General features: G+C 43.6%; 2 long non-coding RNA genes across 3 annotated transcripts in view; one reads left to right on the forward strand and one right to left on the reverse strand.

The window, feature by feature from the left end:
• The window catches only part of LOC142069035 (uncharacterized), a 46,309-nt gene extending 27,795 nt beyond the window's left edge, over positions 1–18,514 (forward strand). Inside the window, exons 2-3 of the long non-coding RNA XR_012664902.1 lie at positions 15,450–15,531; positions 17,691–18,514. This is a non-coding gene — a long non-coding RNA (uncharacterized LOC142069035). The remainder of the gene's footprint in view (positions 1–15,449; positions 15,532–17,690) is intronic.
• The window catches only part of LOC142069032 (uncharacterized), a 98,641-nt gene that overhangs the window by 67,948 nt on the left and 4,319 nt on the right, over positions 1–26,374 (reverse strand). The window lies entirely within an intron of this gene.

The raw sequence follows: 26,374 nt of genomic DNA on the forward strand, positions 1-26,374 counted from the left end.
CAGTAGCAGCAACCCCTTGCCTTGTGGTAGCAGACGGTACAGTACGACTGGTAGCCGTCATCGTCATGTCCGAGGTGCTCCTGGTCGCCTCTGTGAGGTCGATCAGGAGCGCCTGGGCAGACATGGGCGCAGGGACAAAATTTGGAGTGACTTGACCAGGTCATTCTCTTTAGTCCTGCAGTCAGTCCTATTGAACCGTCTTATGGTGAGCGGGCAGGCGATACGGACTGCTAGCAGTCCTATTGCACCATCTTCTGCCGAGCAGCCATGAGATGTGGATGGCATGCAGTCCTTCTGCACCGTCTGCTGCCAGCCAAAGATGTAAAAGATAGATGGAGTGGATCAAAACAAGAAATAGACCAGATTTGTTTTGTACTCATTTGCTTCCCCCCCTCCCCTGTCTAGGGGACTCATTCTTCTAGATCACACTGCAGTCACTCACAGAGAAGGTGCAGCGAGGTAAATCTAGCCATGTATCAATCAGAGGCCAGGCTAACCTTCTTGTTCCAATAAGAACGATAACTTAGGTGCACCATTTCTTATTGGAACCCTCCGTGAAGTCCTGCCTGAAATACTCCTTGATGTAAAGACACCCCCTTTGTTGATTTTAGCTCCCTGAAGCCAACCCTGTAAGCCGTGTCCTCAGTCGCCCCTCCCGGCGTCAGAGCAACGGCAAACAATCGGGCATCTGAGAGTGCTGTCCAGAGCAGTCACAATGGAGCACTCTGATGGGGCTAAAACATTGTTGCGCGTGGTTCTGGGTACGTATCGTCAGGTCCCCGTTCCCTCCCTCCCTCCGTGAAAGCAAGGGCAGACAATCATTTCGCGCCTTTTTTCCTGAGTTACCTGTGCAGACGCCATACCACGGCAAGCATGGAGCCCGCTCAGGTAACCGTCACCCTATGTCTTCTGGGTGCTGGCAGACGCGGTACGGCATTGCTAAACAGTAGCAGCAACCCATTGCCTTCTGGCAGCAGACGGTGCAATACGACTGGTAGTCGTCCTCGTCGTGTCCGAGGTGCTCCTGGCCACGTCGGCTGGGAGCGCCTGGGCAGACATGGGCGCAGGGACTAAATTTGGAGTGACTTGACCAGGTCATTCTCTTTAGTCCTGCAGTCAGTCCTATTGAACCGTCTTATGGTGAGCGGGCAGGCGATACGGACTGCTAGCAGTCGTACTGTACCATCTTCTGCCAGGCAGGCAAGAGATGAGGATTGCTAGTAGTCGTATTGTACCATCTTCTGCCAGGCAGGCAAGAGATGAGGATGGCTAGCAGTCGTACTGTACCATCTTCTGCCAAGCAGCCATGAGATGTGGATGGCATGCAGTCCTTCTGCACCGTCTGCTGCCAGCCAAAGATGTAAAAGATAGATGGAGTGGGTCAAAACAAGAAATAGACCAGATTTGGTTTGTACTCATTTGCCTCCTCCCCTGTCTAGGGGACTCATTCCTCTAGGTCACACTGCAGTCACTCACAGAGAAGGTGCAGCGAGGTAAATCTAGCCATGTATCAATCAGAGGCCAGGCTAACCTCCTTGTTCCAATAAGAACGATAACTTAGGTGCACCATTTCTTATTGGAACCCTCCGTGAAGTCCTGCCTGAAATACTCCTTGATGTAAAGACACCCCCTTTGTTGATTTTAGCTCCCTGAAGCCAACCCTGTAAGCCGTGTCGTCAGTCGCCCCTCCCTCCGTCAGAGCAATGGCAGACAATCGTTCCGCGCCTTTTTTCTGTGCGGACGCCATACCAAGGCAAGCATGGAGGCCGCTCAGCTCACTTTGGCAATTAGGAGCACATTAAACACCACATGCATTATCCAGCAGTATATGCAGCACCAGAACCTGGCAAAGCGATACCGGGCGAGGAGACGACGTCAGCGCAGTCACGTGAGTGATCAGGACATGGACACAGATTTCTCTGAAAGCATGGGCCCTGCCAATGCATGCATCATGGTGCTAATGGGGCAGGTTCATGCTGTGGAAAGCCGATTCTGGGCTCGGGAAACAAGCACAGACTGGTGGGACCGCATAGTGTTGCAGGTCTGGGACGATTCCCAGTGGCTGCAAAACTTTTGCATGCGTAAGGGCACTTTCATGGAACTTTGTGACTTGCTTTCCCCTGCCCTGAGGTGCATGAATACCAAGATGAGAGCAGCCCTCACAGTTGAGAAGCGAGTGGCGATAGCCCTGTGGAAGCTCGCAACGCCAGACAGCTACCGGTCAGTTGGGAATCAATTTGGAGTGGGCAAATCTACTGTGGGGGCTGCTGTGATGCAAGTAGCCCACGCAATCAAAGATCTGCTGATATCAAGGATAGTGACCCTGGGAAATGTGCAGGTCATAGTGGATGGCTTTGCTGCAATGGGATTCCCTAACTGTGGTGGGGCTATAGACGGAACCCATATCCCTATCTTGGCACCGGAGCACCAAGCCGGCGAGTACATAAACCACAAGGGGTACTTTTCGATAGTGCTGCAAGCTCTGGTGGATCACAAGGGACGTTTCACCAACATCAACGTGGGATGGCCGGGAAAGGTGCATGATGCTCGCATCTTCAGGAACTCTGGTCTGTTTCAAAAGCTGCAGGAAGGGACTTTATTCCCAGACCAGAAAATAACTGTTGGGGATGTTGAAATGCCTATATGTATCCTTGGGGACCCAGGCTACCCCTTAATGCCATGGCTCATGAAGCCGTACACAGGCAGCCTGGACAGTAGTCAGGAGCTGTTCAACTACAGGCTGAGCAAGTGCAGAATGGTGGTAGAATGTGCATTTGGACGTTTAAAGGCACGCTGGCGCAGTTTACTGACTCGCTTAGACCTCAGCGAAACCAATATTCCCACTGTTATTACTGCTTGCTGTGTGCTCCACAATATCTGTGAGAGTAAGGGGGAGACGTTTATGGCGGGGTGGGAGGTTGAGGCAAATCGCCTGGCTGCTGGTTACGCGCAGCCAGACACCAGGGCGGTTAGAAGAGCACAGGAGGGCGCGGTACGCATCAGAGAAGCTTTGAAAACCAGTTTCATGACTGGCCAGGCTACGGTGTGAAATTTCTGTTTGTTTCTCCTTGATGAAGCCCCCCGCCCCTTGGTTCACTCTACTTCCCTGTAAGCTAACCACCCGCCCCTCCTCCCTTCAATCACCGCTTGCAGAGGCAATAAAGTCATTGTTGCTTCACATTCATGCATTCTTTATTCATTCATCACACAAATAGGGGGATGACTACCAAGGTAGCCCAGGAGGGGTGGTGGAGGAGGGAAGGAAAATGCCACACAGCACTTTAAAAGTTTACAACTTTAAAATTTATTGAATGACAGCCTTCTTTTTTTTGGGCAATCCTCTGTGGTGGAGTGGCTGGTTGGCCGGAGGCCCCCAAACCGTGTTCTTGGGCGTCTGGGTGTGGAGGCTATGGAATTTGGGGAGGAGGGCGGTTGGTTACAGAGGGGCTGCAGTGGCAGTCTGTGCTCCAGCTGCCTTTGCTGCAGCTCAACCATACACTGGAGCATACTGGTTTGGTCCTGCAGCAGCCTCAGCATTGAATCCTGCCTCCTCTCATCACGCTGCTGCCACATTTGAGCTTCAGCCCTGCCTTCAGCCCGCCACTTACTCTCTTCAGCCCGCCACCTCTCCTCCCGGTCATTTTGTGCTTTCCTGCACTCTGACATTATTTGCCTCCATGCATTCGTCTGTGCTCTGTCAGTGTGGGAGGACAGCATGAGCTCGGAGAACATTTCATCGCGAGTGCGTTTTTTTTTCTTTCTAAGCTTCACTAGCCTCTGGGAAGGAGAAGATCCTGTGATCATTGAAACACATGCAGCTGGTGGAGAAAAAAAAAAAAGGGACAGCGGTATTTAAAAAGACACATTTTATAAAACAGTGGCTACACTCTTTCAGGGTAAACCTTGCTGTTAACATTACATACATAGCATATGTGCTTTCGTTACAAGGTCGCATTTTGCCTCCTCCCACCGCGTGACTACCCCCTCAACCTTCCCCCCTCCCTGTGCCTAACAGCGGGGAACATTTCTGTTTAGCCACAGGCAAACAGCCCAGCAGGAATGGGCTCCTCTGAGTGTCCCCTGAAGAAAAGCACTCTATTTCAACCAGGTGACCATGAATTATATCTCACTCTCCTGAGGATAACACAGAGAGATAAAGAACGGATGTTGTTTGAATGCCAGCAAACATACACTGCAATGCTTTGTTCTACAATGATTCCCGAGTACGTGTTACTGGCCTGGAGTGGTAAAGGGTCCTACCATGAAGGACGCAATAAGGCTGCCCTCCCCAGAAACCTTTTGCAAAGGCTTTAGGACTACATCTAGGAGAACCGCAAATGCCAGGGCAAAGTAATCCTTTCACATGCTTGCTTTTAAACCATGTATAGTATTTTAAAAGGTACACTCACCAGAGGTCCCTTCTCCGCCTGCTGGGTCCAGGAGGCAGCCTTGGGTGGGTTCGGGGGGTACTGGCTCCAGGTCTAGGGTGAGAAACAGTTCCTGGCTGTCGGGAAAACCGATTTCTCCGCTTGCTTGCTGTGAGCTATCATCTTCTTCGTCCCCAAAACCTGCTTCCGTATTGCCTCCATCTCCATTGAAGGAGTCAAACAACACGGCTGGGGTAGTGGTGGCTGAACCCCCTAAAATGGCATGCAGCTCATCATAGAAGCGGCATGTTTGGGGCTCTGACCCAGAGCGGCTGTTTGCCTCTCTGGTTTTCTGGTAGGCTTGCCTCAGCTCCTTCAGTTTCACGCGGCACTGCTTCGGGTCCCTGTTATGGCCTCTGTCCTTCATGCCCTGGGAGATTTTCACAAAGGTTTTGGCATTTCGAAAACTGGAACGGAGTTCTGATAGCACGGATTCCTCTCCCCAAACAGCGATCAGATCCCGTACCTCCCGTTCGGTCCATGCTGGAGCTCTTTTGTGATTCTGGGACTCCATCATGGTCACCTGTGCTGATGAGCTCTGCATGGTCACCTGCAGCTTGCCACGCTGGCCAAACAGGAAATGAGATTCAAAAGTTCGCGGTTCTTTTCCTGTCTACCTGGCCAGTGCATCTGAGTTGAGAGTGCTGTCCAGAGCGGTCATAATGGAGCACTCTGGGATAGCTCCCGGAGGCCAATACCATCGAATTGTGTCCACAGTACCCCAAATTCGAGCCGGCAACGTCGATTTAAGCGCTAATCCACTTGTCAGGGGTGGAGTAAGGAAATCGATTTTAAGAGCCCTTTAAGTCGAAATAAAGGGCTTCATTGTGTGGACCGGTGCAGGTTTACATCGATTTAACGCTGCTAAATTCGACCTAAAGTCCTAGTGTAGACCAGGGCTAGGAATAGATTGGGGCAAAGGTGCTTTTTAAAAAATGAGTTGGCCAACAGGATTTGAAACCTGATTTAGCATGGACGCAGGTTAAACAACTTTATAGTAAGTTTAGCTGATTGTCACTAATGGGAGCCTAGATTCAACACAAAGTGAACAGCTGTAAAAGGTGGCATTTTAAACACCCTTTTTACCTAGTCTATTCTTTGTACAGACAAACCCTAATCAGCATTCAAGGATATAAAGGTCAGGACAGGATTAGAGACCGCCAGGATTAGAACAAAGGTTTCCTAGCTGCCTTCTTGGGCCTTGTCTACCCAAGAAAGTTTCACTTTTTTTAAAAAAAAAACTAAGCGGATTTAGAAACTAAACTGATGAACCCTCTTGTGTAGACACTTATTTCATATTAGGAGTACCCTATATTTTAGCTGAAGTTGGTAAGGAATCAATGTAAGATAATTTGATAGGATGCATTCTTCAGCTCAAGTGTTTCCCTGCAAGGGGGTTGCATCAGTTTAACTAAAGTTGGATTGGGAAAAAAACAAAAAACAACAACACTTTTAGTTAAACTGGGATAAGTTTGTGTAGACAAGGCCTTGCACTCAAATCACTAGCTAACACCTCTTTCCCAGTCTAAAGTGGGACTTGTTATTTGTCCAATAGCGCATTAAATAGTTTGTGTGGCTTTAGGATCATTGATTGAGAATGCACTTCCCTGTTAGCACTAACATACATGAATCGTTGCAGAAGGCACAGTTGCATGCACAGTGATGTGCCACTAATCTTTTCAGTTACAGCTGACCTTAAAAAAAAAAAAAAAAAAAAAAACGAACAAGCCAAGCTATTTATAGCTGAGCTAATTATTTTGATACCATATGACAGTGTTGGAGTCTGTTTTCCCTTCACTCAATTAATGCCAGTGGAAAAAGCATTCAGTACCCTTTTAATAGCATGCATCAGCTATAATACAAAGACTTTGCTTAATGTTTAAAACTGCAGGATTTTGCAGTACAGCAAAGCATGCAGAAAAAAAGCACAATGTTTTGTATTTCTGGGTTGCTATAGGAGAAAGTACAGTCTGTGTGGATGTGAGTAAACAATAATGGGATTGCTGTGTGTTGGGTTTTTATGTTTTTAAATCCTCTTTATTTAATGAGAGGATAACAAGGACCAAATCGGTGTAAACCATAGATTAACATGGCACTAGAAACTGTTTGCAGCTTCCAGAGTTCTTTCACCTGTAGATCTCAAAGCATTTTATGAAGGTGGTTAAGCTATTGCCCCATTTTACAGATGGGGAAAACAAGCACAAGTGGAATACTTTACCTGAGGTCACACAGGGAGTGACAGAATGGGGAATAGAACTCCTGACTCCCAGCCCTTTGATTAATCAATTGAGCCTCTTTTTTGGCAGAGGGAGGTTGCAGGATTGTGTACTTTCATCACACAGGGCCCAGTTCTCAGTGCACCAAAAGGGTGCCTGGACAGGTCTCAGAACAGAACTTTTTTAAAAAAAAAAACAGTGTGCCAAATTCCTCCTTTAGGATTAAGCAAATAGTGTATTTTTTTCTCCTAAAAGGAAATAAATGGGAGACTATTTGATTTTATCTTGCACCAGAGCATTTCAGCTTACAAAGAAAATATTTCCTGCCGGACTGAATCAAACTAAAAATTGCTGCATTCCAATGACTCAGCAGTGGCCTATGGGGTGATGAGTTTGGAGCTCAGTCTAGTTGGCACCAGTTGAGCTCCCTGCCTAATTTCCTTCCATACACTATCCCCTGTGCAGTCTTAGCTGAACAATATAGGACTGAGCGGGTATGGGGTGAAGACAATTATGATAGAGGCATACTGGTGATACAGCACGGGGGAGGCTTGCCCTGCTCCTGCCTTCTGCTTTAAGTTCTGTTAAGTATTTCAAACTTTCAATACAGCACCTGCATTGCTGAAGCTTTTAAATAAAACCAGACCCAAACTGAACCTGACAATGAACAACAGTTTGTAAGAAGAGAGCGTTCATGCTGTTTCTGAACCAGTTCACCTACTCATAATTTATTCCAAACCCTTACTGTACTTTTCCCAAGGTGCCACATGTGTGAGAGCTGCATTTATTTGCTATGTTATTAACTTGCTGCCGAAGGACCTTGGGTTCTCAGGCACTGGAAGCCTATGAGAAAAACAAAGGGGGGTGGGGAAGGGTTGAAAGGCCCCTAGCCCTCTGGAAGGGAGAAGAATGGAGCCAAAATGGCATGTTTTCTCCTTCCCTACAGCTGGTGGGTACCCTTCCACACAAGTCTGTGGTTTCTGGGAGTGAAATTTGTTGGGGCAGCAAACAAAGTCATTTAAGATGAGGTGGCAGAACAGGGCCTCTATGCAGCATGATCCCCATCAATCCACTGGATTTTCTTTGTAGAAATCTGCAGGAGAGTTAGTGGGCGTGGGAGAGTTGTGGGTATTTTCTAGCCCCCTGACGCAGTAAGGGATAGCCACAGCCATGGAGGAAAAAGCCAGTAGCAGCATGACTCTTGGTTTCCAAAGATAAGGGTAGAAGAGGTGCCTGTGCTTTTCCCATCCTACGAGAATGATTTTGAAGACTTTTCCCTCTCTGAATTGGGATAAAAAGTAAAATTTTCACAAACCAATAATCCAAAAAAGGTTCAGATCATGTCAATCAAGGCACTTCATTTTGATTTTAATTTAGAGTGTTAAAAAAAAGTAACTAACATTTTGGAACAGTCATTTTGAAGCAGAAAATGAAAATTTCAAGTATCAAAATGGGACATTTAGACAATTTTGAAACTTTTTCTCAAAACCTTTGGAATTGAGAGATTTGTCAAAACAGATGCTTTCCCGCAAACAATTTTGGTTTCGATGAATCGGCAGTTTCTGAAGAAAAACGTTCCAACAATGAATTCCTGACTAGCTCTATCTACAAGTAATGCCCTCTCCCCAAAATCTGTAGAATAGCTTTTCCCATAGATCCTTGCCCTCTGCAAGGCTTGATGGTCATCATGCCTTCTTCCCCATTACAGTACCCTCCCTCCAGAGGATATTCCGTGTATTAGAACTCCTAGCACTCTCCCACCGTTGCAAGAGGAAAACAAACATATGCACAACCTTTAGGCTTTAACAGACCTTTACATTCTGTGCCTTTCCTAGTTTGCTATTTGTGGCCTTTCAAGCTTTCAAAGAGCAGGTGCTATTTGTGAAGCCTCTCTGTGAATATTGCTTTGTTTTCATTTTATCTATCTTTTTAAAATCACGTGGGTCAGGCAGCTGCAGGGCCCGTGCAATATTCATGACAGGCGCTGATTTATGTAGGCATGAAGCTGTGCAGCAGAATTACAGGTTCCTGAATGTTATATGCAGATTTAATTTCTTTTTTATGACCACAGGATACAAGCAGACTTTCTCGAGTGCAAAATTTATGAGACGTTCATTCATACGAGTTTTCAGGGGGCAATGCATTTATTCCTGTCAAAGGAAGAAAGAAAGGCAAGATAACGATAGTCCAACTTTTTGCTGAGTTTGGGTGACCAAGATACGATACTGTACAGGACGTGTCTGAACAGGGATAGGGAGATTGCCCAATAGCAGCTTTGCAACATGAACATTTATAGAAAAGCCATGTCTAGGGGTTTCAGCTATATTCTTAACGGTGCCCACCACGGTAATATCTGAACACCTCTGGAGTATTTGTGGCTTTATTCTCTCAATCATCCTATGAGGTAGGTTTTATCCCCATAGTACATAAGCATAGAGAGTTAGTGACATAGGCCAGGTCTACACTACCACTTACTTCGGTATAACTTACATCACTCGGGGTGTGAATAAGCCACCCCCACCCACCCCGAGTGACATAAGTTATACCGACCTAAGCGCCAGCGCGGACAGCACTAGGTTGGTGGGAAAACTTCTCCTGCCAAAATAGCTACTGCCTCTGGCAGAATGGATTTACTATACTGACGGGAGAATGCTCTTCCATCAACATAGAAAGTCTTCACCAGACGTGCTGCAGCAGCACAGCTGTGCCAATGTAGCGCTTTTAGAGTAGACTAGCCCTTAGTTAGACTGGAAGCACTTCTGGGCAGAGACACTGTGTTACAATGCCTAGTACAGTGGTGCTCTGAGCCATGATCAGGGCCCCTAGATGCTACCAGAGTATAAATAAAAATGATTAGCCAGAGTCATGTGAGAAGCCTGCAGCAAATCCAGGAATTGAACTTAGCTCACCGAAGTCCCGGTCCAGTGTCTTACTCCCATGACTATTCTTCTTCCTCAGCTGTAGTTTCTGATTTGGAACTTGTGCCTGCAAGCCCTCTGCATTCAATGAGCTTCCCAACTCAGGGGAATGCCAGGAGTATCCCTCACTCCACACCTAGGATGCATGGCATCCATTCCTAATTTCAATTTTTGATTATGAAACTGGATTGCATACAATTCAAGTTATTAAATGCAACCACATGGCGCAATGACTTGTGATTGTCTAATGTGGGGACTTATTTATACTGCCCTGTGAAACAGACAGGGGGAAACGGTATTACCCCTTTAAGGAACAGGCTGGAGTCTATAGTCCGAGGATAATCAAGGCCACCCTGCCCTGGGATCTGAGCTATATTAACAGGAAGCAGAACAAGGAAAGAGAGCAGGAGCCTGAGCCTGGTGGGCTGCAGGAGGTGCTCTCTCGGTACCTGGAGACAAGCCTAATCTGATTCAGAGACTTGATGTAGACTGAAAGTTTGGGAGCTGTGAACCCAGAGCCCAATGAAATGCGTGTTGTAAGGATTCCTGGCCTGACATCTGATTAAAAGGAGATGGTAGTTTGTTAATATGTATTGGCTTCTCCCTGGCCCTGAGCTGTTAAACTGAAACCTATTGCTGCTCTATTTGGAGACATTAAGGTGCATAGGACTGCAAGAGGGTGCTCAGGGACCACCTTTACAGGCCCCTCCTGGAACCCTAGTTTCATATACTTACACCTAGCTTCATTCCGTGAAGTCTGGCCCGTTCTAGGAAGGGGAACTTTTGTATTTTTTAGTTACCTGCATGAAACTGCAATCCACCTGTCCGGGACTCTCCCTTCCCACTGGGGTCCTGCTCAGAGGCTCCCATTAAACATTGTCTGGTCACTGTGTCCAGCTGCTGCTACCTGGGGGAGGGAGGACACAAAGCCCATCCTACTTTCTGCTTCACTAAGCAAAATGACACGTGTCTGGTTTAACCAGCCAGTTCACAAGCCATGAATGCAACCATCAGCCATTCTGCCTGCAAGGAGACCCAGCTATGTTTGGAGCGATTATGTATGCAGGGGCGTAGTACAATTCAGCATACCCCTTTTCCAGGAAAGAAGAGTGAAGTGTGAGCTCTCAAATGGACACTGACCCCCATAACGTTGCTGCAGTAGATTATAGAAATGTGGAGCTGGAAGGGACTGTCAGAAGTGATCAAGTCCAGTCCCCAGTACTGAAGCAGGACCAAGTAACCCTAGGGGGAAAAAAAGCAGTGCCAAGTGTGGCAGTTTACTAGTCTCTCTGCAGTTATCACAATGAGTCTGTATCTCTTCATAACAAGGGGAGCTTTCCCTTCACTCTCCATTCTCTATCATGCTATCCAGGACAACAAAAGGAACTGTTAACATTTGTTTTTCTCTCCACCCACGTGCAGGCAGGCTCTCAGTGCTTTATTAAAGCCCCTTCCCACACAGGGTGTAGGCAGGCTTACACCACATACATCTCAGTATATAATTTTTTCCTATCTCTCGGGAGCAACATTTGCTATGGTGACTGGCAGGGGGGTTATTTTTGTTCTTCACCAGGACTTTTGTTAACATGCTTCTCAGTCTCTGATTGCACCCACTCCGCTAGTGATCGTACCGTATAGTGTGTAATGGCAGGTCGATCGTGGAAGATGAGGGAGATGCTGAGAGTGGGTGGACTTGGATCAGGCAACGTATGTAGAAATTTCACATTGTTAAAGCTGCACTCAGGTACATTTACTTTTACCAAGAGTTACTAAGGAAACAAAGAACTGAACTGCAAAAAAGAGCAGACGTTTCTTCTGATCAACAATAATCTGTCCTGTGTGCCAGAGCCCTTTTGCTAGAGGGCCTGAGCTCCGGTACCAAGCAGAGCAGCAGGCTTCTTAGCTACATGCTTGTGCTCTCGTAGCAGTACTCTCACTGTGCCCCATAGCTATGGCAGCCTGCAAAATACATACCATAGAAGAGGTGAGGTCTGAGAAATTAGGAACTGAAAATTTCACCCTCAAGCTTGACACATTCGGCTATCCTCCTCCCCTCCCCATGGAAATGGGATCACTTAATCAAAAGTTAGTGTTAAACTGATTTTGTTGCAAATAGAGAAAAGCACCACTGTATCAAATTTGGTAGAAAAATTTAACTTGACAGGCATGAAACAAAAGGGCAATGCCTGGTCTGCAAGAAGCTTTGCAGAAAGTTGTTCACTTGTTTCCCCAAGCTCTAATAGAGACCAGTTGTTAGCTACTCATGTACTGCGCAGTTTAGCATCATGGTAGGATGGTAGTGTGGAAATAATTGTGAATTCCCTCCCTGCACTGTAGGGCCATAATACCTTTCAGTAGATGGTCCCATATGTGTTGCATTGTTGCAGCAAAACAACACTCAAGAGCTGGCAAACATGCAAGCCACTACCCAAGTGCACTCTGAATTAGTACACTGGCTCTGTGTTGTCTCAGCTGTAAACTGCCCCTTGGAGTCTAGTTTTTCCCCAGGCTATCTGTGTTAACATTAGATTTCAGCTAAGGCTTGTTTAAAAAAAAATTCATTGATTGTCAACGTGGCAGGGAAAAGAGTAGGGATCTGCCTGAGGGGTACAAAGTGTTAAAGATATATTAGACACCACAGTCTAAAGTTATTGCTACGAGAGCCGCCTCTTGTGAGGTTTGGAGTCGAATTTTGCAAATTCAAGGTTCGCATAGTTCAAATAAGTATCCAGACAGCCTGAATTCTGACCCTTTGAGTTCACCCATAAGTAGAAACTAGTGTATAAATATAACAATAACCAGAATTAGAGTTGGAGATACACCAATATGATTAGTGGCACCAGGCATTGATAGTAATGCCTAGAATTTTTAGCCACATCAAACCAGAACTGACTTTAAATGATATCACTCTATAAAAGAAAAGCAACCCCTTATTACATCATGAACTTTTTGTTGACTAAATCATAAGTCTAAGTATCTTTTATTGCTCAACAGCAAATTTGGAAAGTTCTATAATGGAAACATTAGCAGGAGCAACATTTTTATTATGGAAGGAAGAATGTTTTGAAAAGAAAGCATAATCCCCGATTAAAGTTATCCAGGGTTGTAGCAGAGAACAAACAATTGTATTTCCTTAATGGACTGTTTAGTTTCTGGGGATATGACATCCTGGTATATTTTCTCACCATGCAGAAAATATTCTCACACAGATATTAAAAAACAAAACAAAACAAAAACAGTGTCCACTGTAAGGGTTACATCACTTTAACCATACCAGTTTCAAACAGATTTTAAAACAACTCTACAGCCCTAGCCTTGAGTTTCTGTGATATGGACAGCCATCCCCAAGGAACTGGAGATATTTTAACACCACATTTCATATAGACTGCCAAATGGCAAGCCGATCATGGCAAGTTTTTGGTCCCTGCCAGGCTGAGAGAAATTAAAACTGGTGACCTAGAGGGAGAGAGGCTGAAGAAAACGTCTCTTCTCTTGGCAGCCTTGTTGCACTCCCTCAACATCCTAAATCTTGCTCTGCGAGCGGTACTTCTCCACATGAAATGTCCTATGCAGTCACACAGTAGTTCCAGACATGCAAAAAATCAGATCCAAACTATGTTTTTTCCACAGGTTATAACAGAACGAGGTTTCCATACAGTGGTAATTCTTTGAATTTAGTGGTGACTGTGTAAGAAATTTAACTTATGTCAGCTTGGTCATGGTTAAATGATTTATTACTACATCCTTTACAATCTAGTCAGTGTAATGTGTAAATATTTCCATAGCTCTGCCAACATTTTACCTGATCCCTGTGCAAGCAATGAAAGTTACAAAGCAGTGAAAATTACAGGATCTCTATACTGACATCTATTTTGGCAAGCTAGCAAAAGAAAAACCTGCTGAATCTGTTAGACCTCTAGGACTTACAGGATGGTCAGAATGAGCGGTGACAAACATTTTTAGGTGAGCTAGGATTCCCATTGGGGATCCCAAATAGTTCAAGAATTCCCACAGTTAAAAATGGTTTCTAAATTACAGAACAAAATATTATGCCATTAATACCTAGATGGCCACCCTCTTTTTAGCAGCAGATCAATATGATGTTGTGTTGAATGTCAAACCCAGAGACAGTGAGAACACAAATTATGGTTTATACTTAAAACACAAATGAAGTTTTCATGAACTGATTTTGTAGGTTATTTGTTAGAACCGTGGCACTTCTAGAATAAAACGCAACTCTAGTCTGAAATGGACAAAGGGCAAAATTTTCAAGTGACTTGAGCTCCTAAGTCACTTTTGAAAACGGGACTTGGCCATTTTGAAATTTTTACTCTATGTCTCTCAATTAACAAACAGACAATTGTCTAATGATCCAGTTATGCAGTTATCTGAAAGTGTGGTGGTCTTGCCGAGATGAATTACAAAGTTGCTATGATTTATGGGGACTGTCCCTATCCACCCAGCACCCACCATCTTGGATTCCATCCATTTGAGGAAGGGAATTCTTGACAGATTTTTAGAAACTTTGAGATTTATGTTAGTTTACAAGTGTCAGTGAGCATTGCCTCTGCTGAAAGAGGCATTTTAAAATAAAGCAAAGCTTTTAAACCTTCAAGAAATGTCAGCAGAGAGAAAAGCTTCCATCTGCTGCAGCTTTCTCTTCAGGGAAAGGGTTTTAATTTTACACAAGCTTTCTTTAGAGTTCTTCTGTTTACTACTTATAACATAACCTTAGCAGCCACAATTTGTTAACAGAGATGATGTGGATGTTGAAGGACTATGTTATCATCAGGTAGGGGACAGGAGCTAATGTGTTTATGAAACAGACTTTTTTTCATGCACATGACCCCTACAGAGACAGTAACTGAAAAGCTAGAGGCAGGTAACATGCACTAAACAAGCAGAGCTGTCCCTGATAAGTATGGTTTTCAAAATCTTTTCCATAGGACAGTGTAAAAGGGACTTTCGTACCCTGGCAAATGTGAAAAATGTACACAAGCAATTCACTTTGCTCCTAGTAGAGATGAAGAGTACTGAAAGAAATCCATGAATATTTAAATAAGTAACTGAACAGGCCCCTTTTTTGTTTGCCTTCCACAAAACAGTCTAGTGAGCAAGTTTACTGACAGGATGTTTGTGGGAGCAGTGAATTTTAAAATGAATACTAGAAAATATTGATGTGAAGCAAATTTAAGTTTGCATTCCACAAGCATCCATGCAAGAAAACCCAATTCTAAGATTTATGTCCAGTCAGTCAAGGAATGGTAACCCTAAGCTGCATGTTATGTTTCTAATCACAGAGATCATTTTGATAATATCAAATATTCACAACAAACCACTCACAAATGAACTCCACACCAAGAATTTTTCACAGTAGTCCCTTGGTAAAATCTCAAAAGCAAATTTTGAGAAAACAGATCTATTGGCAGACAATTCTCAATCAGAAAAAAGGTGAGATCAGATAAGTTATTAGTTATGCATTATTACTCAAGCAATAGATAATAATAAATGTAAATTTCTTTTTAAAGAAATAAGAATATTCTTCCTCTGCCTGAGCCTATATCAGAGTCATAGTCCGAGTGTTACAGGAAAGAGTAAGAGATCAACGCATCATAGTAAGAGGACACAGGTGGCAAGACATGAATTTGGCCTATGACTTTTGCCTCTAATTGCCCTCCTTCCCCCCAAGTTGGGACAATTCTGCAGGTATTTATACCTTGCCTATTTACTCTACGTCAGGAGATATGATACAGAAGGTAGGTAACTTGCTGGAAGAACCGATTAGGGTTTCTTTCAGCCAGGAGTTAACTACTGACCCAATTGCGACACAAACATTATGTACTAGGTTAAAATAAATTCTGGAACAGCCACGTTTTGTTTCGTTTCAGGTCACTGAGTCTTTCCCCTCCAAGCTCCACATCAGCCCAGGTTTCCTTGAAACGCTGGTAACCTGGCCTGAGATTTTGAAGTGTGAGTAACCAGAGATTTTTGCCTGCTTGTTTTAGTTCCATTATGAAAGTGTTGCATGGTACACAGATGGAGGTGGCAAGTGCTCATTTACAATAGCTTGATCTTTCATAAAAAGCATGTAAAAATATGTAACCAATTATAAAACACTGATCAATTTAATATCTAACCAATCTAAATGTAACTATTTTGCATTAAATTACATGAAAGTTTGCTAGTCTTGTATGTCACGTTTTATATATAGGACAAAAGCCTGTATATATGCCCAACCTTCTACCAAACAGTGAAAAGTTAAGAATGCAGCATATATAAAATGAATACTCATTGGTACACAAGAGGGCAGATCGGGATCTCTTTTCCTAGGGAAACTCACTGCCAGTGTACATCTATGAAAGATCAGATTTTATTTAATTATCTCAAGACCAGCACCATGCTCCTTGCTTGTACGTGGCAGTGTCTGATCAAAGAGGCTGTGCAGACTGAGTGTAAACATGCTGGTTTCCTACAGAGGGCACTCATTATCACAGATGTGTTGGGATAGGAGTCTATAATTTGTTAGTCTGTAAGGTGCCACAAGTACTCCTTTTCTTTTTGCGGATACAGACTAACACGGCAGCTACTCTGAAACCTGTCATAAGACAGAGTGTTATTTGTTCAGGGAGTGGGTGAGAATGATAACTTTTGATTGGCTCAGAGTTGGTTTGCCAGTGCTGAGAAATGAAGGTCATGAGGTAACTATATCTGGAGTTATTTATAAACCAGGTGCTCGCTGCTGAGAACAGCAACATTTGATCAGTGACCCTTTTCATGCACAAAACCCCCAGAATGCATTGATCACCAGCAGTTAAACCTCCATTCTTCATCAGCAGAACAGCCTCCTTTCAGGACCTTACCAGAGGGCTAAACGCATGAGGCAGAAGTTGTCTGACCCCACGACAGCAATTCAATGGCATCAGTGATAAAACTTTAAAAAAAAAAAAAAGGCCAGAATCAGCTCTGTATCTAAAGCATCTTTCATCCATATCCAAATGCTAAACTAGCGCTAGTAACATTTTCTTTTTTAAACCCCACAGATGTCTTGCCCTCAGTTTAATTATTTCCTCAGGGATTGTTTTTCTTCCTCTTCTCTCGACTTTTTTTTTTTTTTTTTTAAAACCACTTTCTAGAACTGTATTTTCTAAATGTGTGTGTTGAATTTACTGCTTATGAAAGATGCCGGGCCTTGGAGATCTTGCTACTAGGTTCTGAGTACTACTTGGGCCCCAATTCAGCAAAACGCTAAAGCATGCGCTTATCCTTCAGGATGATTCCACAAAGCACCAAAACCATATATTGAAGACTATGCATGGACTTAAATCCATTCCTATTCAGCAAAACACTTCACAATTAATGTTAAGCACACGGTTAATTCAATGGGACTTAAGCACATGCTTAGGGCCCAAAACACACTGGCTGCCTGTCTATACTACCTCCCTCGTCATTGCTAGCATCACTACAGCAGCAAAGAGAAAATTTCATAAAAGTCTCAGCGTAAACAAGATCCTATTTTGCTGGAGAATAGGTCCAGCAAAAGCAATAGAAGTGCAAACTTCCATGCACCCATCCTCAACCCTGACACGGAGGAACTGTCCCCAGGCGGTGATCATTCGGGCTCAAGTGATTGTAAGCTCCTTGGGGCAGGGACAGTGTTTTTATTCTGTGTTTATACAGCACCTAGTGAAATATAAATAAGTGGTTTGCTTGATCCTTTACCCCTTTGCCTGTTGTTGGGGGTACTCTCCTGTAATGCAGCATTTGTTTAAGCATTTATATTACTTGTGTGTTTCAGTGTAGGACCTCATTAGTAAAACAGGTTGGGAAAATTCTGGCAAAATACTGTCGGAATTTGTGGATTCAAAACATTGTGGAGACTGTTCAGTTTCGATGAAGCTCTGACAGAACCCTGCCTGGTTTTCTGCCAACTTGCCCATCTGTTTCCTCAGCAGCCTACCTGCTGGATTAATCCATGCCTGGGGACTCAAGGTCGGAGGCTGTGGGGCAACTCTGCCAGGCTACCTGCCCTGACCCTGGGAACTGGCTGCCTGAAATCCCAGCAGGCGGCCACAGAGTGGCAAAAGATGAGAACAAGACACTAAGTTTTTCTTTTGTTCTTTCTTTTTCAGATTTCTGCTTTGGAGAATTTCAAAGGTTTGTTTTCATTCCAAATCAGAATGAAAAATGTTGAAGTCTCAAAATCCTCCACAAAATGGAATGATCACTTGCCATCCAGCTCTATTCATTAGTCACTTAAAATTGCTGCAGCAGTAGAGGTGGAGCCAAGCTTTTACCTTGTATGGGAAATCTTTGGATTTAGAATCGCCTGTGGTACTTCTACCTCTTGGGGATTCTTTTTCCATGTCCTTTGGAAACTCCAAAGTTATCTTCTCATAGAAAAATCTGCTTGCTTTTTCCAAAACTGGTGTTTCTTATGACAATATTGCCTGAGCTATACAATGGCAGTGAATTCTCAACACCTCTGTATCATCCAAATTGGTCAAGGCTTAGGTGGCCATCTGGACAGCACACTAACGTAAGTTATGGCAACAGAACAAGAAAACCAGGCAAAACTCAAGTTTTAATTTTTCACAGGTTCACACAGATGTTTTCTTTCAGTTCAGTTGCAGTCAATGTGACATCTCAATGTGAAACTCTGTTGAAACAATCAAAACTCCACAAAGCAGCTAAACTCCAATTCTTCTTTCTTATCCTACTGCACCCTTTAGGTGCATAGGGCATCCATTCTGACACTTATTTTGGTCTTGTATTTCTCTGTTCAGGCTTCTGAGTGTCATGTTGATGGATCTGGTTTCTTTCTGTATTGTTCTGCATAATGTTTCTCTAGGTCTCCCCCCCCCCTTTTTTTTCCAGGTAGTGTCCATAATATCACTTGTTGGGGTAGTCATGTTGGTGGCATCCTTAAAGCATGACCTAAATATTTCCATCGTTGTCTTACCATATTTGATGCTGTAGATTGGTGTGCTCTACTGAGTGCATTACTACATCAGAAATTCTGTTTCTAATGAACTCTGAAGATATTCCACAGGCATTTACTTTGGAATGAGTTGATCTTTTTATTAATTTCTGTTGTAGATTTCCATGAGACTACTCTATATAAAAGAGAACAGACATGATGCCAATGTTTAAAACAATAAAAATAAATTTAAAAAAAATCACATTTTTGTGTCCGTACCAATCAGACTACTTTTCCAAATTTTTTCAAGTATATGAAAGTTGTTGTGTTTTTTTTGGGGGGGTGGGGGGGTTACTATCTAGCATGATGTCTCCATCACCACACCTCTCTCCCCCTAGGTAGGTAAAGTGACTTACTTCTTCTGGTGTTTCTTTATCCACTCTAATGATGGCCATATACTTAATCTTTTCCTTGTTGATGAGCAAACCAACTTGTTTTGCTGTATCTGCCAAAAGCTTCCATTAAGTAATGTGTTGAACTAAACAGGGCAATGTCATCAGTAAAAATGAGGCCATCCAATGGTGCTTTATCATTTGTCCATACAAATTCCTTGGTTGCCTTCTGTGGTTACTTTCCTCATGGCATAGTCAATGACCAGTGCAAACAATAGTGGGGACATAATTCACCCTTTCCTTATTCCAGTTGTCTCTGCAAACCATTGACGGACATCACCATCGGTGACTGCACACTCCGTATTATCATATGATGATTCTAATTATTTTTGCCTGCACGATGCCACAATTCTCCAGAGATCGCCTTTGTGTATGTGGTCAAAAGACTTCTGGAAACCTATACAATTTATCACAAGAGGTGTTTTCCACTTCACACTTGGTCCTATAATATGTCTGAGAATAACAATATAGTCTGCACATGATCTCAGTGGCCTAAATCCCGCTTGTTCCTCTCGAAGTTGAAGGTCTATTTGTTTCTTGATACGTTCCAGGATGATGATGTACATGATTTTCTCCAGGCACTGAGAATAATACGATTCCTCTCCAGTTATTGCAGATAGTAGGGTCAAGACCACGCATCAACAGGGCACAATTAAAAGACCCAAAACAGAAAAAGTGCTTTTCAGCTTGAACTGAAGAACTGGTTCAGTGTTCCAATGGAGTCAAACTGAAGAAAACCACAACATTGTTATGCTGTGGAAAAACAGAATGTGCTATCTAAAATGTACTAAGAAAGTTTTAATAAACAACACCATCTTAAAGGGAAGAATGGACTTTGGCAGTAGTGGAAAAGAAGCAAAAACTCATGGATGCTAAGATGTGAAGAGACAAACAAGTGGCAAGGAGAACAGACAGAGGTAAAAAGGAGTGCTACAAGAGGCTGAGGATGCTAGCCAAAGAGGTGACTTTATAACCTTGTATAAGACAATGAAACAACGAACAGGAAACTTTAGCAGTACTGGATCCCCTATTAAAGATGGAAATGGAAACTCTTAATATAGAAGAAGAGCAAAAGAAAAGATGGCAAAACATTTTCAGGCTGTTTTAAATAGACCAAGTGCTAGTCAATTACTACAAATACGTGATGAAGACCTAGCACTCGAGCTTGATATTGATTTAGGAGATATTAAAATGGAAAAAGTTAGAAAAACCATCAAAAACTCAAAAATAGGAAAGCAATGAGAGAGGATAAAGCACATGATGAAATAGACCTCCAGACTTTCATTGTGTTTTTAGATAGAATATGGAAAGACGTAAAGAACCCAACTCAGTCGAAGAGAGACTATATCATAAAACTGCCAAAGAAGGGCCACCTTACTAGTTGCAATAAACCTGATTACAGTGTGTCATAGATATAAAGGGAAGGGTAACAACCTTTCTGTATACAGTACTATAAAATCCCTCCTGGCCAGAGGCACAAAATCTTTTTACCTGTAAAGGGTTAAGAAGCTCAAGTAACCTGGCTGGCACCTGACCAAAAGGACCAATAAGGGGACAAAATACTTTCAAATCTGGGGGGGCGGGAAAGGTTTTGGTGTGTCTGTTCTGTGTGCTTGAAACCGTTCAGTGAACTTGATCTGAATTCCAGTGAATCCTGAAACAAGATGAGTGGTTTCAGGTACTACACAGCTTTATTCATTAGTAGGTATAATAACTAGGGCTCTGATATTGCCCCAATAGACCCCAATGTCCACGTGGCGAGCCACTGAAGTCAACGGGGCTCTGGGCAGACATCAGAGACACTCATCAAGATCCACTTGCAGGGTCAGGGTCTAAATATGGTAGCCGACTCAGATTTCATGGACTGTTAGTAATGTTTTCCTTCTGTGGCTTTAGATGTAATCTCTTGGCCCTTCCTTAACTGAGTTAAGGATGTTGTTTTCGAAAGAAAATTTGTGGTTCAAACTTTTAAATCAAGAATTGCAGCACAAAGCCTTCTGCTAACAGACACCAGAAACATGACTGCACTGGCCATGAAGATGTGTCCCCCCACGTATTCTTGTCGGGCATATCTGTAACTGCGATAGTAAGTAGAAACTGAAAGACACAGTATGTAAATGGGTATGCAAGTCAACGCATGGGTAACTAAAGATTTTCTTCTGTATTAAAAATCTCTTTATTAACTGCACCCCCAACACAAATAGCACAAGTCATCCTTCCTGCCATCTGCTCCAATTTTGAAATCCTGGACTGTGTGGATGAACGTTGCAAGCATATCCTCATATGCGAAATAGTATTAATTGTCCCCATTGTCCCACTTTAGAAACATACGGCAAACATGAGATGTGAATTGAAAGGGGTTCACTTGCTTGTGCCAACATCTGAGCTCAGGATCTGACATTCTTCCTGCAATAGCAACAGGACTACTGTCTGAGACCCCTCAGGGGGTCTTTCCCCGGCATTTTTAATGTTAATGAGATTAGCCAGTGTTGCAAGATTTATATAATAGCTATTATTCAGTCGATTTTCTCTCTCCCTTGTTTTCCTTCTTTCTCTCTGCCCTGCTTTTTGCTACACTTTATACTTTTTCTCTGTCCCACTTAATTTCCCCCTTTCACACTCATTGCTTCTTTTGCCATCCTCCTCCCACTCCAAAGCAGAATATGAACCCAACAATATCCACCCACCAAACCAAGATAACACACACCGGTTTCAGCTGTGCTTTGGGTTCATTCCAAGCACAAAATATGGAACTCCATGGAAAACCCGCAGTAAGATTTCCATCAACACCCATGAAGCAAACCTGGCAATGGCCATGCAACTGTAGCACTAACAAAGGTCTCCAAAACCAAAGAAAGGCCTGTGGGTAGCAGGAGCGGAAGGCAGATTAAGTAGGTCGGTGGCCATGCTAATTCATTCCTAGCATTGGAGCTGACCCTTATCTCTATTAGCCCTGGATCCTTATCTCTCTGAGCCCTAGATCCAAATATCCTTGAACTTTTTGTGTCCAGGGTTCCCCGGTTTGCAATTTAGGCTCCATCTCCACTTTTGACTAGTCTCCTATTGTTTGCCTTGGTTGTATTAAGACAGGGCCCTTGTCTTTAAGACAAGGTACATTCAGCAAGTCTCAGTTTATGACCATATTGCCTCATTGCAAAACTTGAGGCTATGTCTATCTTTAAAAAAAATAAAAAACAACCCTTAAAATAAAAAAGCTGGTTGTGGTGTTAACACTATGAAATGAGCTAAATCTTTGCCATTTTTAGCAATCCTGAGACCGAGAGAATCAGAGGAACCGAAAATATATGCTTCATCACCCCTAGGAAACTCTGCCATATTATTTTTGGTTGCATAAGCAAACGAAACTGGAAATCTGGAATCTGTTCAAGACCTTTTGATCAGGGAGCTTTGCAAGTGCAGAAAAGTAAAAACACAGACAGATGGGGGATTAGAGTTGAGCATCAGGAGAATAATTTCCTCTTTTAATTTCAATTCTGCCAACATATAAAAAGCATTAACAATCTAGTTACATAACCCACATCATCAGAACCCTTCTATACAGAGTGGTAACGCTCAATGTAAGTAAGCCATTGCATATTCTATGTTTGCTTCCCGGTGGTAGGCATCTTTTCACATGCGCAAATGAAATGCACTTTGAAAATCTGGACAGATAGATGGATCAAAACCAGAACCATTTATTCAAATCACCAGGAGCTTTGGGGGTTCAGATAAAATGGAAACTGGTTCCAAGCTATTGCTGGTTCTGCAAAACCTGACTGACAATCTTTTGCAAACCCCAAGTCACCCCCTTTTTTGTCAGTCTCTACTATTAGTGTTATTGGAGGAGAAAGGTTAGGTTGATGATTAAGCCTAAGTATTTTCACTAAGTGCTTGCCATTTTGTAAGACTGATCCTCAGTATATTTTGCATTATTCTACCACTGAGTATGATCTTTGAGACAAGGCAGCATCGTATTCAGAAGCTGGTAATAATGTCATAAAGTTAGGAACAGGCAGAGATTATAGATGATAGAATAGGTCACGTTTTAATTTTTGCCCATGTGTCTCTTACCCTTATAGGGATCTAGTCATTCCCCTCATGCCCAAACCTATTGATGAAGCTAGTAAAGCAGTGAAGAACCCAGCTTTTGTCAGCTCAGAAAGAGTCAAGTAACTTCCTTCATCACCATTAAATTCCAGGGTCAACTGACCTGGATGCAGTTGACTTCTTTTGAACAGGTTTGGAAGAACAGCTGATATATGACACCTGCATTGGAACCATTTCCAGTAGGGAATGGCCATCTTAGGCAATCAGCTCACTATATTGTTAGGCTACATCTGCTAAGCAGCTGATTTATTTATTTATTTTTTGCAGATTTTGCTTTTATTCAGACTTCACTGATAGTTATGTGTACTCAGCTGTTCAGGTGGGGGAAGGGAAGAGGACTGGGCTTTCTCAGTCCATTTCAGTTAATTCAAATACCAAGGTATTCAGTTTCTTGATTTTGTTTTTATAAGCAAAGTCTCAGAGCAGCCTTAGTAAAGCCTTTGCAGAGCTGTTCTAAAACCAACATAGCTGCCCAGAGGATGATTTCCCCTATGTTGAGGAATCCCAGATTGGCATAGGTCAAAATATTGTGACTAGCGATGTTGGGTGCCCAACCTGAGAAACCTTAAAAGGGGCCAAATTTACAGAAAGAACTGAGCACCCACTTTTGCAAATGAAGCCCTTTTTAAGGTGTCTCAGGTTAGATACTCAGGAATGGAGGTGTTTAAAAACACTAGTCACTTTTTAAAATATTGGCTCCAGGGTTTAGTCCAATGTTGTTTTTAAATGTTCCAAGCAGTAGTGCTTTCAATACTTATTTTTGGAGATATGTCACTGTCTTAAGGGAGTTTTTTTTTTTTTGTAGCATTCACCCTAAACAATTTAATTTTCTTCCCACCACTACTCAAATTCCTTGTGCCTCCCTAAGTAATAATCCTCCCTCTTCTGTGTTTCCACACTGCAGATATGTTCCTCATCCCCTGCTGTTGCTTAGCCAAGCTATACATATTTAGCTCTTTTAATCTCTTCTCATAGGTCAATCCTTTCAGCCACCCTCATTTTTGTTGCTCCACAATGAAATCACCAGAGATTAATATTTTAATCTCAATTTTCCCATTCAAAAACCAGGTACTTTATAAATTGAATGTCTTGCTGAGTTCTGTACAGTAATATTTTTCAAAAATGTTTAGATTTTTTCCCTTCTCTAGTCTGTATCCCCTCCTCCCCCTAATTTTTCCTACTCAATGTTTATCCCCCCTGTGGCCCCATCTAGAAACTGCATTTGTTGTTCTTGTTTTAAACCATGCTTAAATATAGTTTAGCCAGTTAGCATGGACAGAGTTAAAACTGTACTTAAACTGTATTTAGAAACTGTATAGTTTTGGGCCTATCTACACTGGGCAGCCAATCCACACAGCAGCATATTTAGCCTGAACCAGTTTTAAACCAGGTTCATCAGACAGTTCCTGGCCCAGTGCAGACTGGGGATTTGGGACAGTACCCTATAGGCATTAAGGCAAAAGAGGGGTTAGTACCATAAGGACTACCAGTAGTCCCCGCACGTGTTCAAACAAGAACTTATTCTTACCTTTCGTTTCTGCTAAGCAGGGTAGCATTCAGTTGCTTCTATTTTCCTTCGGGTTAGCATCCCTTTTCTCCCAAGCTCCCAGTGGTAAGATGAAGCCAGTGAGCACAGCCTAAGAATTACTGCTAACAATCACTAAATTCATAACCACTGTGTAAATTACAGTGGGGAGAGGGTGCTTACAGAGGCCAGGCCCCCTTATTACTTTTAAGGGCTACCTCACTTCTGTCTCATGGACCTCTTACTTCTGGTTACTGTTTAAATTAAAGCAAGACACTTGACATTCAGCCTTCCCCACACGCAAACACTTTGTCCCATAATTCAAGCACTGCTCATAATCCTTTCACCTTCCCCTTGTCCCAGTCAGACTCCTGCTGTACTGGTAAAATACAGCTTCCTAAGCCTTGCCTGGGCACAAGGTCAGGGAGTTACAAACAGCACAGGTTGCTTGAGTTAGCACTAATGACCCTCACAGTTGCCAGTTACTGTTTGTTTAGTGACTGCCCTGGGTCACAGAAGCCTAGGATAGAAGGGGCTGCTAGTTTAAAAAAACAGCAACACAGCCCCAGTGTTAGAGATACTGATTTCTAAGCAAGAGGTGCCTAATATACCAGCTTCATTTGATGTACATGTGCTGTGGTAAGGAGGCCAGTTCCAGTCTCATGCTTCCTTTGCACTCTCTCTCCTGCTTCCCCACAACCCATCTGAATTATTCCCATTCTCTCTCCTCACCAAGTTTCCTCTGCTCTCTCCATTCTCTGCTTCTCTCTCTCTCTAGAGCGAACGTGAATTACAGCCCTTGGTACATGTACTGGTAACATGAGGGGCTGCATGACTGTAATCTTGGAGGGTATTGTTTGTACAAGCAGCATCTTGCTTGTAAAAGTCCCTCCCTCTTATGGTCCTCCCCTCCAAGCCTCTCCCTAGCACTCCTAGTTCACCACCTAGGCCTTTTCTATATCAACTCACATGCCTGGTTGCGTGCCTGGCCTTCACATTCCTCTTCCCTGTATCCCAGCTCACACTCCTAGTCCTCCCTTGGTCTCCTTACCACCCCAATTCATACTCCTGGTCATGCCCTCAGGAATTGCCCCCTTCCCTCTCAAACTCCTGGCTTCTCCACAGACTCCTGACTAAGCGCTTCAGCTAATCACTCTCCAAGGTGCTTCCTCACACTGCTGCATTGACTCTGCTGTGGAGTGAGGGAGGGAGGGAGGGAGCTGCTCGGTGAGGCCTCCTCAGGCTGTGCATAGCGCCTCCCAGCAGGGGCATAGCAGGAAGTGCTGCGGTAGCTAGTGCTATCCTTCTTTCCAACCTGCGTTGCTGGCAGGATGGCTCACCAGGCCATGGTCAGTGGCAGAGGGTGAGGTGATGGGGCCGGGAGAAGGACACAGTAGGTGGAAGGATGGGGCGGACGTTCAGTTTTGTCTCTCCCCCCACTCTGTTTTTCTAGTAGAGCTGGGAAGAGGACAGTACAGGAGGGAAGGGAAGTTGGGGGGGGGGATCTCATCCCTCCTTCAATTGCTGGGCATATGAAGATAGCCCATAACCGCTTCAAAACCATGTTCTGCACCTAAGAGACCTTGAAGTCCCAGTCCTGTGAAGGCTGTGCCCAGGGGTGAAAGTAAGTTAGAGGACTTACCTTTACCGGTACGCCGGAGTCCTGAGCAGAGGGCGTGGCCTCAACCGGAAGAGGCAGGGCCTTAAATCCCTGGTCCCTTTAAATCTTGATTTAAAGGGCTAGGGCTCCAGCTGCAGTAGTGGCAGCTGGGAGCCCGGGGCCTTTTAAATCACCCCCGAGCTACCTGCTGC

This window comes from Caretta caretta, chromosome 14 (assembly GCF_965140235.1).
Source record: "Caretta caretta isolate rCarCar2 chromosome 14, rCarCar1.hap1, whole genome shotgun sequence".
Taxonomy (NCBI): Eukaryota; Metazoa; Chordata; order Testudines; family Cheloniidae; genus Caretta; species Caretta caretta.